General features: G+C 58.9%; 1 pseudogene; it reads left to right on the top strand.

Moving 5' to 3' along the window:
- Positions 1-1,020: 1,020 nt before the first annotated feature.
- Positions 1,021-11,420, top strand: LOC148161629 (epididymal-specific lipocalin-6-like; annotated as a pseudogene).
- The last annotated feature ends 1,172 nt before the right edge of the window (positions 11,421-12,592 follow it).

The raw sequence follows: 12,592 nt of genomic DNA, 5'->3' as shown, positions 1-12,592 counted from the left end.
TTAACTTTTTCGTGTGAATTATCTGGTTATGTCATTTGTCCTTTTTTTGTGATGCGTTTTCAGCCCTGTTTTTCTTTAATTTCTAAAAGTTTTGGTAGAGTATGGCTATTAGCCCTTGCATGTGATCTGTGTTGGAAATATTTTCTCCAGACTTGTCACTCATCTTTTGACTTTGTTTATGGCTTTATTTTTGCTATAAAAAATTTAAAAATATAGTCAAGTTATTTATCAGTACTTTCTTTTATTACATCTGGATTTTATGCATAGTTAGTGTGGCCTATGGGTTTGTAGTGGCTTGATCTGCCTGGGCTGCATGACATTGCCCAGAATCCCCAGAAGACAAAAGCCTTACGGGGCCTGTGAAATGAGCTCCTACAGTGATGTGAGGTCAACCTCCTGCCACAAACCCCTTATTTGTGAATCTATATGCCTCCTGATGGTTCTGCCTTCAGGAGTGAAATCTGATACAATTAGAAAACATTTCCCTACATCCACATCATACAGAAACCCACCAGTGATTTCTTTTGTTACTCATATGATTCCATTTCCATGTTTAGCATTGAGATTTCTGATCCATTTCATGTTTATTCCCATGCATGAGGTGAATATGCTTCATCTTAATCTTCTTCTAAATGGATATCTAGTTGTCCGGATTTATTGCCAAAAATCAATTTTTTCCCAGGATTTAAGATGTCTCCTTTGTAGAACAACCTGTGCATTCTGGCTCATGAGAGCCTACTGTATATATTTTTCTTCAAATCTGCAATCTGTAAGATTATTTTGGGTTACACAGATGTCTTTTATCTATACCACTTTTTATGGTTTCCAGCTGTATTATGAGAATTGCAAAAATACCATAAAATTTCAAATGTGGCTCCCATCTTGTTAAGCAAGGTGATCATAGCTGTTTTCACAATCTGTGTGGTCCTGATGTGTGTGTCTACCCCCAATACTCATGTTGACGTCCTAGCCCCCAGTACGATCGCACTGGGAAGTGAGCCCTTGGAAGGGGACTAGGTCATGACGGTGGAGCCTCTTGAATGGAATCCATGCCCTTATGAAAGAGACCCCACAGCAGAACTTCCCTACCCCTTCCACCATGAGGACACTGTGAGAGGTCTGTGACCCACGAGAGGCCCTCCTTGACCCTGCTAGCACCCTGACTAGAACTTTTCGCTACCAGAACTGAGAAATAAATGCCTGCTGTTTATAAGCCACCCAGTGTGTGGTATTTCTGTGATATCAGCCCAAGTGGACTACGAGAGCCTGCCTTGTAATTCCAACGCAGGGAGCATTGGTGGGTCTGCTTCCCTTATCTCTCTTCTGCTGTGATTCTCTTCTTTCATCTTTGTCTCCTCAAATGTTGCGTCAGGAAACTGTACTTGAAAAAACATGATGAACAGGATTAATTTGAAGAGTAGGGTGATATTTTTGTCCTTGTATCCCATCTTCTTCTGCCAGGCATTGGGGAAGCTGGTAGTCACGGGACACCCTAATCCGTGTTCGAGGCCTGAGACTCCCCAGGTCCTGGGGTGGTGCAAAGTTGAGCTGCACATTTGTACAAGGGCTGGTTTCCTTTTGTTCACCAGTAAACTCATCTCCCAAGCAGGGGCTGGAGTGGTGGCCTAGCAGAGGTCCCTCCTTAAAAAGGCCTGGCAAGACAAATGGCTTCATCTTTCCTCCACCCACCAAATCTTCCTTGTCTTTGTGTTGATAGAACCCCTGGAAGCCAGCCAGCAAAGGGGTCTGGAAATGTAGTCTGAACATTCCACCACTCCCTCCAACCTCCCAAGGAAGGACCTTCCTAGCCACCTCCCCTTGGATTTCAGGGGCTCAGACAGATCCTACCAAGCCCTCTGTCCTCTGCTCCCAGCTAGGGGCTCAGATGATCCAGGGCTGAGAAGCCAGGCCCATACAGATCTCCGATGGGACGTTGGGGGCTGTGCAGCTCCTGGGGTGTCTGGCCAGGGTCATGGAGTGCAGAGGTGGGAGGCAGCAAGGCCAAGGTGGGCGAGAGGGTGGAGTGGAGCGACAGAAGGAACGGGACATTCCGGGCTGGGTGCTGACTGGGGGTGGGGGCAGGAGGCCAAGACCCACAGAGCAGGATAATGGGTCAGCCAGGAAGGGGTGGGAGCTTTTTCAAAAAATTTTGGTTTCTATTTTTTTTTTTTTTTTTTTTTTAAGATTGAAACAAAAGATCGAACCTTCAGCTTCTGGAAGAACTGTCTGTGCCTCCGCTGGGACTTGGCCTTGGCCTACTGCCAGCCAGGGTTAAGGACCAGGGTTACTGGCCTACCCAGACTGAGCAAGGCTCAAGAGTGTTGAATCCCCAGGGAGGAGTGCAGGTGGTGTGACTGGGAATGGGATGCTCATTCTGGAAGCTTCCAGTGGAAGGAAGCATACAGAACCAGGGATTGGCATGGCAGCGTTGACAAAGAACGCTTTGTGTGTGCTTGGCACACATTCGCCAGGGGCCCACTCCCCCTTCTCTAGCACATCTGGGCAGGGCACAGAGGCCACCACTGAATAATAATGCCACCCGCCCTTGGGTAATTTCCCCACCTTGCAAAAAGGGAGGCCAGGATGGTGTCGTGGCGATTAGTGGCCGCCCACAGAGACCCATGCAGAGACATATAAATGGGTATTCAGGGGCTGGAGGCACTGCACACCCCTGGCCCCGAGGCATGTGTGCTGGTGTGCAGATACCTGCAAGGATGAGGCTGTCCTGTGAGCTGTCCTGCTGGCTCTGGTCTCAGTGCCTAAGACCCAGGCAGTGTGGCTCAGGAGGCTGGACCCTAAGCCGGTAACAACACTCCTGTGGGTCCTAGGGGCCCAGGCCCCTCCCGTGGGGCCACACAACCTCTGGGTTACCCTCCCAGAGCCAACCCAGACCAGCACTGGCTATGGGGGGATGGGCTAGCCTGAGGAAGGGGCCCTGGGTTCCCAGATAGAGAGAGGATGCCTCCAAGGGCTTGAGGGACTGGCCCCCCTCACCTGCTCCTCCTCCACCAGCTTCTGGGGTCCTGGGATGTTTTTGCCGTGGCCTCAGGTGAGAAGGGCTTTGCGTTGGAGAAGGCCACGAAGAACGTCGAGGGCGTCATGGTGACCCTTACTCCAGAAAACAACCTGAAAATGTTGTCCTCCAGGCACAGGTGAGTGCGGTGTGTGCCCTGTGTCTGGGTGGGACTCATGCCGGGGTGGGAGAGGCCTCCTGGGCAAATCCTTCTCAAGCTACTGCTTGAAGTGGGTCATGCCTTGTGCTGAAGAGCCGCGGGTTCTTGGGGGACTCCAGGTACCCTCCCTCGCATTCCTGCATCTGCCTGCAGGAGATGTGGGGCCCAGGTGTACCTGGGCCAGGCCTGGCCTTGGGACAAGCAAGGGCAGGGGAGGTCTGGGGTAAGATGGCAGCTCCACGGTGTTGGGTGAGCTTGGTCCCACGGGCCATGGTGTTGGCCCCAAAGCCACGTGGCTGGGTCGTCCCAGTGAAGCTGGTGGAATCAGACATCCAAATACAGAAGCTGGGCCTCTGGAGGGCCTTGGGCCCTATGCAAAGCCAAAGATGCCATAGGAGCCATGGGGATGCCACAAGGCTCAGAGCCGATTTTTGGCATCTGCTCAACGGAATGATTGGTCAGCAGCCTCTCCTGGTGCCAGTTTCAAGGCGCATCTCTGTCCAGGGACCTGGGCCAGACGCTGATTTGGAGAGGTGGATTGTGCTGAGGGCCCCCTGCAGATACACATTCGGATCAGGGCTTGGAGGAGAGGCAAGTGGGCCTCTCACGTTTTGTTGTGTAATGAAATTTCATTCGTTGGCCTTTGGACAGCAAACATACTTGCATGGCTCAAAAATCAGGGTTCCTCAGGGTGTACCGTGGGGGTCCTTCCCCACCTGCCTCAGCCAGCCCGTCTCCTCCCTGAGGGTAGCCCGTGTTAGGGACGTGGGGGCAGGCACACACCAGCACCCATGTGTCATTTGCCCACGCACGCTGGGGGGTTGTTCCGATCAGTCCACAGAGGCTCTGCTCTCTTTTAAAACATTTCAAAGTTTGTTCTCTTTTGTCTTTATGACATTTTTCAAAGTTGTAGGAAGATAAACACAGCGCAGAGATTTACTGTCCTCGCTACTTCTAAGCGCACAGCACAAGGGCGTCAAGCACATTCACACTGTTGTGCAGCCGACCCCCTCCATCCGTTTCCGTTGAACACGGACCCCTCCCCTCCCCTGCCCCTATTTCTGTGGGTCTGACTCCTCTGGGGCCTCCGGGGAGTGGATCCTTGGGGATTGGTCTGTCTGCGCCGGGGACCGGGCTGATCTCACTCGGCACCGTGTCCTCCACGTTCATCCGCGTTGTAGCCGGTGTCGGGATTTCCTCCCTTTTTAAGGCTGAATTATGTTCCATGGTGTGGACAGGCCACATGGTTTCTTCCACCGTCTGGTTCGTCAATGGCACTGTCATAAACATGGGTGTGCAAGTCTCCCTTCTGTTCTCCTGCGTGTGCGCCCTGCAGGGGATCGCTGGGCCGTACAGTGATGCCCTTTCGCATTTACCAGGGCGCTCTGCTCTTTTGGATCGCTGTGTGAGACTCCATAGGCCTTCTGCCAGGCTCTGCTGCTCGACAGACAGTGCTCTCCAATCTTCGGCAACTGGAAACACCTTTTGTGGCGTGGGTCCTGGTGCTCTCGCCTCCAAGAGGTCCCCACGTGGCAGGTTCCCTGAACCAGCGCCCCGGCATTCCCGTGCTCTTGCTTCCATGACATCTGATAGGCAACAGATGGCCCCCTTCAGCTTCTACGTGGCCCTTCTAAGGACGGGAGCGTCGCAGCGTACGTGCTCCCTGCCCAACGCACTGCCTGGTCACATCTCTGGTATGTTTTCCTCTAAGGTGTGTTTTTCCTCCTTTGTAAGAACCCTTAAGGATTAGGAATATGAGGCGCTTGTCTGTGACAGAAACCAGTTGCAAATATACTTCCCAGTTTGTCATTTTTCTTATAACATTGAGGAGGACTTTTTTTTTTTCATACATGAAGGATTTCTTTCCATTTCTCTGAGGATGCACACTAGCTTTCTCTTTGCGGGGCTCCTGGCTTTTGTGACACCGTCAGTTAGGAAACGGCTTGCAACTCCCTGGTGCTTCTGGCATCTTCGCTGCATTTGGGATTTGACCCTGGGAAAATAGGAGGAACCAGTTGGTTTTTTCTAGATCACTACCCAATTTCTAACGTCATTAATCGAATTGCCTCTCTGTCCTCCACGGACTCCGGCTGACTTTGTCACGTGCTAAATTCCCATGCTCCCATTTTGCTTTATTATTGGACTTTTTTTTTTTAGGATTTATTTATTTATTCTTGAGAGAGTGAGAGAGCACGAGCGGGAGGGGCGGAGGGAGGGGTCGAGAATCTCAAGCAGAGTGTGTGCTGAGCGCGGAGCCCAACTCAGTCTCACGATCACGAGATCACAACCTGAGCCAAAACCAAGAGTTGGACGCTTGATGGACGGAGCCACCCAGGCGCCCCTGTTTCTGGACTTCCCATTCATTCCTTTGATCAGTCTTCTGATTTTCCAAACCCCGTTGTTTCACCTGTTGCAGCTTTGTGCCCCACTGCCTCAGTTTACTGGATGGCTCTTGCCTGTTGTTCTTCCTTCTGGAATTTCCCAGCCATGAGCTCATCTTAGTGAGCAAAGACCGCTGCATTTCTGTGGTTGGTTCACTTTATGGACTGACCGCTTCGGGGACGTAGGCCCCTTTGGATACTGGGTGCCTTTACCCAAAATTACAGACGACCCTGTGTTTGTCCGAGGCTCCTTTTGTGCCCGTCACGTGGCTTCTAGCGCGCGAGGCCTCTTGGGAGGTGGAAGGAAGTCGATTTGCACTTTGCAGGGCTCTCGTGTCTGCTCATTCCCCGGCCAGGTTGGATTCGGTGCAGAAGAAGGCTTCCGGGCAACGGGCACCATCAGCGGCAGCCAGGATCCCCTGCGCGGCATGCTGGTGGCTGGCCAGGTGCAGTTGGTAGGACCCTTGTCTCTTCTGGGCCTGAGTCCAGACCCTGAGCCGAGGACAGACGATCGCTCTTCCAGCTTGGAGAGGCGTGACGTGAACGTGGTGGAGCTGCTGAGACAGAGCTCTGGATGGGTGTTTGAGAACTCCTGTAAGGCGACGGCCTCCACGGTCTCATGCGGGGCGTGGGGCACGGGGCGGTGCGGGATGGGCTGGCTTTCCGGGCCCTCCCTAGTGGGATCCACCACCGACAGCCTGGGCTGGCGTCCCCTGCCGCCTGGCCAATGCCGTGGGATGGGGAGCGGGCCCATCCCCGACACTTCCACTAGAAAGTGAAAGGATGCATTTTGTCAGAGTTTGGAAGACAGAGGGCTCACCCTGGCGTGCCCCGCGGTGACCCTGGGCCTCCGTCGGGGGTGGTGCCCCCGAGGGGACATGATCGGTGGAGTGTTCCCCCCGGCATGAGTTGGGACAGGCACTCGCCGGGCATCTGTTCCTGAGGCCCTCTGTGTGCTGGCTCTGGGGTCAATGGGACAATGCTTTCCGGGGGGGCCTCTCGTGAGGTCTGATGCTCCGCCCTGGGGGGGTGCACGTATTTCCTAGGCCTAGGAGTGTTGGACTATCGGGGGCTGGGCACCAATGTCAGGGACTACGCCATTGTGTTCACCCAGCTAGAGTTCAAGGACGAGGCGTTCAACACCGTGGAGCTGTACAGTAAGTGGTGGACACCACGGGCCGGCCCCACAAACTCCCTGCCACGGGCGGCCAGGCTGGGCAACCTCCCACTGACTGTGCTGAGCCCCGGGCCTCCAGGGTCCTAGAGCAGCATCCCTGCCCTTCAGCCCCCTGCAGGAGGGGTGGCTGGGGCACGGGGCACACGTGGTGAGGGCTCCCCTCCCGCCCCACAGGCCGGACAGAGCTGGCCAGCCAGGAGGCCCTGCGCCTCTTTGCTAGGTGGAGCCAGTCCTGGGCTTCCTGTCTCAGCAGCAGGCCACATTGAGGCCGGACCGTGAGTGTCACCCGATGCCCACGGGCCCCTGGCTGACTTCTGTGGGTCTCGGGGTCCCTCCGAGCCTCAGGGAGTCAGGCAGGGTGGGGGTGGGGAGCTCTACACGGAGTCCCCTGCTCCTGCCCAAAGCCAGGCCTGCAGGGCCGGCCCCGTCTCGGGCGAGGCCGTGGGCAGAGCGGGGTGGCCGCGGTGTGTCCTGGGTGCCCACCCTCACAAGTCCTCTTACCCCCCAGTCACCTGTGCGCACAAGGCTTTCCAGGTCAGCTGTCCTCCTGAGCATCACCCCAGATCCGACACCCCAGAGCTCTGCCCCGAGAAGGCCCGGGGCCCGGGACGGGGCTGACACCCCTCGAGGTGAATCTGGGGTCCTGCAACGCTCTGCTTGGGTTTCAGTGAATGCATCGACCTCCCGGTGGGACTGTGCCCGCCAAGTCCTGTGAGGCTGGCCAGGCGCTGGCCTCCTTGCTCAGCCGCCTGGGAGCTTGGTGTGGGGCGGGCTGCTCTCAGGACTCACGGCAGTTCCAAATAAAACGATCCCACAAGGCCTTACAGATGCCTCTCACCTGTGTGCCGAGGGCGGACGGCAATGTCAGACGGGGCGCTGCCCTCTCGGGGCTCCGGTCGGTGCAGGGGAGGAGGTGGGCGTGGGGCTCACCGAGGGCTGGGCCATACAGCCCAGAACCAGCTCTGGGTGGGGGGCACGTGGACGTGGGTCTTGGCTCCTGAGTGGGGGCTGGGCTGGGGGCAGCTGCTCCGCAAGCAGAGGTCACCACAGTCCCTGGGCTGGAAGGAGGACTGTCTGAGTTAGAGCAGACTCTCGGGGGTCTGGACAGGTGCGGGCTGACGCAGTGGGCGTGGGTGCCCACCAGGGTGCACGGCTGGGGTGCCACAGTGTCCAGGGCACAAGAGTGTGGCTTTCCCAGGCCTGGAGCTTTGGGGCCAGGGCAGGGGGCAGGATTCCCGAGGGACCGAGCCTGTGGCTCCTCCTGTGGTCTGGTGGGGCCGTGCCTGACGTCGTGGGGGGGGGTGCCCATCACTCACGGAGGGGGGCGGTGCGTGCAGGCTAGGGGTGGGCACGCTCACACACATCCAGCAGCCCTGTCCGTCAGCACCTGCTCGGGACGGAGAGCCCTGCTGTCACGCTGGTGCCATCTGTGCCCCATCGTCACCGTGGTCCTGCTTCTCACGTGCAAATATCTCTATGAAGTGACTCCCAGGGACGCCTCCCGGCTGCTTGCCTCTCTTCCGCGGGGGCTAGGATGGGAGGCCCAGGGGTCTCACAGGGGAACACGATGGCCTTCAAATTCAGGCAGCACCCGCCAGGCCGAGCCCCTAGGCCGCCCGCCTGTGTCCCAAAGCCCCTCTCCCCCCCCATTGACCCACCCCAGGCTGGCTCAAGGCTCTGGGGTGGCTGGACACCTACGGCAGGGTCAGGTGGGTGGGGAGACTTAAACTCAGTGCCCCGGTGGCCGAGGAAGGAGGGTGACAATGGGACCAGGGAGGCTGACGTGTGTGCTGGTCTTGGCGCTTATGCCTGCTACGGGGTCCCGGCCGCAGGAACAGCTACCCAGGGAGTCCCACAACGTCAACTGGAACAAGGTGAGCCACACACCTGCGTTCCCCAAGGCTGACAGCCAGGCCGACCGGGGCCAGGCATGCAGTGTGTGTGGTGGCTGGAAGATCACTCCCTGAAAATCTCCAAAAGGCCATCCTGGAACAGGGGGCAGTGCCGCAAGGGCGGAAGGGGTTTCAGGCCCTGGCCTCTCTCTGAGGAGCTGGTGGCCACGCAAGAGGGGGGAGGGCCGAGGGCCCCAGGCAGGTGCTGCCTCAGGGCACCGGGGATGCTAGGTGGGCAGAGGCCGAACGAGCAGAGCGTGTTCCAGAACAACCAGATGACTGGCAGGTGGAAGGTCCTAGTGGAGGTGGCCGTGGGAACTGACTCCCCGGGAATGTGGGTTTGTGGCAGGAAGTCAGAGGGATGGGGCCGAGGGCCGAGCTGGAAGGAAGGGGGAGGCCTTTCACGGGAAGGGAATTCCAGCACATGGTAAGCACAGCCCAGCCCTCGGGGCCCCAGCACACCCGGCACCTGCCCGCCAAGGCCCAGAGGGGCAGCCGGGGCCCTGTGCAGGGGCTGTGCCGACCTGTGGGTGCTGGACCCGCCCCGGGCCTCAGGCCAATGTCAGTGTCCGGTGGCTTCCTGAGGGCCCGGCTGGGAGCCTGGCACGGGCAGCTACGCCAGCACGCTCTCCACAGTTTTCAGGGTTCTGGTACATTCTGGCTGTCGCCTCTGAGGGCCAGAGATTCTTGCCAGGCAGAGACAGGAGGAAGCTGGGGGCATCGATGTTGGAGGTCCACAAAGCGGGCCAGCTGAAGGTGGTCCTTGCCTTCAGCCGGTGAGTGGACCGGGGTGGGGGCCCAGCACACTCTTCACGGAGCCCTGACCACAAACAGCCCAGACATCTCCCTGTCAAGAGGGGAAAGGGAGCCGGGGGCGGGGGGAGCCAGACCCACGATCACCCGCACATCTGACAGACCATCTCTGCGGCCCCGAAACCCTTCCTGCCCCTAAAAATTAAGGCCTGATTTTGGGAGAGGCCACCACGTACACGGGAGCACTCGGCAGAGAGTGGGTGTTCCGAGGGTTTCCCTTGAGCTGTGGGACTGACCCTGCACCAAACTGGAAAATTCCAGGAAACCAGAGCCAACAAAGGGCTCCCGCCTTGCCCCCCCCCCCCCCCAGGTCACAGGGGTGTCAGTCACACACATTAATTCTGCGGAAAGATAGGAAAAAGGCGATGTTCAGGAATACTTGTGTGTATGAAGGCCTGGAGAGAAAGACCTGGGGGTGGGCGTGTCCCCGGCTTCATGGCCACAGGCCCGGGAGAGGCCGCTCCTCTGTCCCAGGGCTGGGTGGATGGGATGGACAGCGGCCCACGGGGCGGGCAGCAGGCCACGGTCCCAGAGCCCACAAGCATGCAAGTGCCCGCAGCCTAGGCCTGGAAGGTGGTTGGGTGTGTGGGAGGGACTCCTGACCCTTCCCAGTTGCCCCTGCTGTGCAGGCCTGATCGGGCGGCCCCACGCTTCTCTTCCGGTCCAGTGAAGGGGGTCGAGGGCTTCCACGTGCTGTCCACTGACTACATCTACGGCGTGGTCTACGTGCGCCTGGGCCGGGCCGGCCGGACCTCTAAGACCCTGCTGCTCCTCAGTGAGTCCAGTGGAAAACTCTGGGGAGGGGGCGTGCGGAGTGCGGGTCAGGTGGGGGACGGAGGGGCGACAATCTCAGAGGGCAAGGTATGGAAGCACCTGCCTCAGCTCGGGCTCCCTGACAGAGCACCACAGACCGCACCGCACGGGCGCCCGCGATGGACATTGATCCTCACGGCTCAGCACGCCGACCTGGCGAATTCCGGGGAGGTCCCCATTCCTGGTTTGCAGATGGCCGCCTCTTCACTATGTCAAGTGTCGGGGAGAGGGCTCCGGTGTCTTCCTCTTCTTATACGGGCACTGACCCCATCATGAGCACCCAGCTAACCCCACACACCTCCCAAGGCCCCAGGATGTCACACCATCCCTCTGGGGCTCTGATGGATGAATTTGGGGGGACACGAACACACATCCGTTCCTGTCACGGCCCTTGCGCTGCGGGCTGGCAGGAAGTGGGAAGTAGGAGGTCAGGGCCGGGACACACACAGCAAACGGGTGGCCAGGTGGGCGGGCGGAGCGCGGCGCCCGGACGGGGGGACCGGGTGGGCGGGTCTCTGGTGTGGCTGCCACGGGGCTGAGTGGGGGCGGCCAGTGCACGGGCGGAGCCCAGAGGGCAAGAGGCCCGGAGTGGGACTGACCCTCTGCATGGAGGCAGGGGACCCCCTGGGCTGAGGGCAGGATCGGGGGAGCAGGGGGAGGTGGTGAAGGGAGGGTGGGCGGGGAGCTGCTGTCCAGGGAGGGGTGGGGGGAAGGGGGCACAAACCCACTTCGGGGCACCGAGGCCTGCAGGACCGCCATCGGAGAGGTCGGAGGGGTCCCGTGGAGTCTCCGTGGAGGAGGGCGTGGCCAGGAGCGCAGCGGGAGGGGCAGCAGGCTCCGGCCCATGGGTCCTGTGAGCAGAGGGGCCTCCCCAAGTGGCCCTGTGTGGTGCCCGCCTTGGGACTGCACTGGGGACACCCCCCTACCTCGGAGCACAGAGGGGACAGAGGCACACTCCCCATCACCCGCCTGCTGCCCCCTCCCTTGGCAGCACACTGGCTTCTCTGTCCTGCCAGCTTGGAGGGCGCTGCGGTGGCCACGGGCTCGGGGACGGCCCCAGAGGGCCAGAGCTGGGGACTCTGACCTTGTGACTCTGCTTTCAACAGCAGGCAGACAGAGCAGGTCCAGCTTCCCGAGCATGAAAAAATTCGTAGACATACGTGACATTTGATAGCTCGCAAACGGTGTGACTGTTCTCCCAAAGATGGTAACAGACGGCCACGGGCCTTCCCGTGCAGGCCAACAGCACGCCCGGCCCCCATCCATCCCGTCGAGCTCAGTGCTTCTCTCCCTCCTGCAGCCTCGTGTGCCCACACCATCCTGCCCTGAGAGCCCGCGTCCACCCACCCGTCCCCTCGGGGCTCCACCCGCGGTCCCCCTTGACCCCGGGAACATCGCTCAAGACTGCAGGTCTGCACAGCCAATGGCCTATTGGGACGCGTTGGAATACCCCAGGCCACTGATGGGGTGAAGTCCAGGGCCATGGCCGTAGCCCAAGCGGGATCCTTTATGATCTTGGAGAGATGGGGATAGGAAGGCGGTAGGAGGGCAGGTGTTGGCCAGGCAGGAGGATGCCCGACCGGACCCATTCTGCCCACGCCCTCCAGATTCCGTGGGGGAAAGAGTCTGCCACACTTCTCTGCTGGGAAGTAGACCACGGCTCTTGGACCAATGTCGTCCTTCTGTATGCGTCCCACAGCGCGTCTGCCACCAGTCCCCGTGGGCCCTGACGTCCTACACTTCCTCAGGAAGTCTTCCACTTATTCGCCCAACATTTCCAAGCACCCGTGACATGCCAGGCACGTGCTAGCTGCCGGAGAGAGGCAAACTGGCAAATTCAGTTTCAGACATCTGATGCCAGGACAGGCTCGCACCAGCGCAGCCGCCCTTCACACGACCGCAGACTCGGGGAAAAGTGTCTGGAGAGAGTGCAAAACAACGGCAGGTCTGACTCACGCCGGGTGGAGCAGGAGGGGTCAGGGAGGGCTTCTCGGAGGAAGGGACATTCGGAAGAGAGCTGAGGCACAGAGGTAGTTAGGGAAGTTGGGTGGGCTTCCGCGGAAGAGGAGACCACTTGTGAAAAACCCCAGAGTGGTGGAAGCGGAGGGAAGGGTGAGGGGGGGAGAGCACAGGCCGTGGAGGGAGGTTCAGTCCGAGGACAGGGAGCCCCGGGCAGGCTCGGGGGCTGAGCTTGGAGCCCAGGACCCCGAAACGGAGATGCCACGTGGGGGGCTGGAGTTCAGAGGACAGAGAGATGTGGAAGCCGGACACGTGGAGTCACCAGTATGTAGTGGGCGATGCAATTCGCTGGTGCGGTTAGGGCCACCCGAGGAGAACACAGTA

This window comes from Eumetopias jubatus, unplaced genomic scaffold (assembly GCF_037043125.1).
Source record: "Eumetopias jubatus isolate StellerSeaLion01/CBP00866 unplaced genomic scaffold, mEumJub1_p1.0 scaffold_106, whole genome shotgun sequence".
NCBI lineage: Eukaryota > Metazoa > Chordata > Mammalia > Carnivora > Otariidae > Eumetopias > Eumetopias jubatus.
This window is presented reverse-complemented; position numbering and strand designations above follow the sequence as displayed.